At 44.0% G+C, this 1,384-nt stretch overlaps 1 protein-coding gene across 6 annotated transcripts in view; it reads left to right on the top strand.

The window, feature by feature from the left end:
• Positions 1-1,384, top strand: part of Brd8 (bromodomain containing 8) — a 44,257-nt gene that overhangs the window by 4,480 nt on the left and 38,393 nt on the right. The window lies entirely within an intron of this gene.

Below are 1,384 nucleotides of genomic sequence, written 5' to 3'. Positions count from 1 at the left end.
TGTGTGTGTGTGTGTGTATGTGTGCACACCCACATGCACACACGCATGAGCGCACATTGGATCCCCATGGCGCTGGAGTTACAAACTGTGGCATGCCACCTAATGTGGGTACTGAATTCAGATCCTCTGCAACAGCTTTGCGTTGTCTTAATCACTGAGTGATTGATCGCTCTAAGCCATTTTTGTTCTTAAAACTGTCTGGCTCTATAGTCCTGGCTGGAATTTACCGTGCAGTTGACCTTGACTACTTCCCAATAGAATTACAGACATCCACTACTCTGCCTGGTATTATTTATTTGAAAAGCAGAACCATAATCACATAGGATAGCCTCGTAGGTGCTGTCCTGCCTCAGTTTCTCAAGTTGCTAGGATTATAGGTCTGTACCACCACGACCAGCCTTATAAGCAAATAGTTTCTTTCTGAGACATTTTCATGGGTTGGTTGGTTGTTTGTTTTAAAGACAGGGTCTGAATATGTGGTCTGGTTTAATTTGAACTCACTATTGGCCCAGCCTGGCCCAGAAATCTTAGTGGTTCCTCATTGTGGAACCAGAACTTGTGAATCAAGGATAGCCTTGAATTTGATCCTCCTACCATACCCAGCTCAAATATAAAGAAAAATCTTTAGCTAGTGTGGTGTCACACACGTAAATATTGCCCACTGGAAAGGGGAAGATAAGAGGATCAGGAAATCTAGTGTAGCCTGAGACATTTCCTTTAAAAAGAAAACAAGACCAAAAAAGTAAGCCATAAGCCAGAGATAAAGGTCAATTGGTAATTTACCTAACATCGTCAACCCTCTGGATAAACTAACCTGGATGTCAGCGTGTGTTTCTGGAGTCTTATAGGAGGATGTTGAGGCAGGGGGGTCAGAAGTTCTGGGTCATCCTTAGGTCAGGGCTTGCTTGGATACTTGAGACTCTGACCAAACACAACAAAACACCATTAATTTTAACTATTGAGATGGGCTTATAAATTTCAACACCAGTTAATGTTTTTTCTGCACCTTTTGTCATTATGTGTATAGGTGTTTTTAGACTGGGTCTCACTCTATTGCTCTGACTGACCTAGAACTTGCCTGGTAAGCTAGACTGGCCTTGGGTAATCTTCCTGTTTCTGCCTCCAAGGTGCTGGGATCACAGGTACACATCTTCATACCTGCCCAGCTGTTGTCTGCTTTTAAAAACCATCAAATCTGGTGTGTGTGTGGCTTTTTTTTATCCCTCCCAAATATAGTTGATATTTAACAATTCAAAAAGAAGGCATCACGCCGGGCAGTAGTGGCGCACACCTTTAATCCCAGCACTCGGGAGGCAGAGGCAGGCGGATTTCTGAGTTCGAGGCCAGCCTGGTCTACAGAGTGAGCTCCAGGACAGCCAGGGCT

Source organism: Mus caroli, chromosome 18, assembly GCF_900094665.2.
Source record: "Mus caroli chromosome 18, CAROLI_EIJ_v1.1, whole genome shotgun sequence".
Lineage (NCBI taxonomy): Eukaryota > Metazoa > Chordata > Mammalia > Rodentia > Muridae > Mus > Mus caroli.
This window is presented reverse-complemented; position numbering and strand designations above follow the sequence as displayed.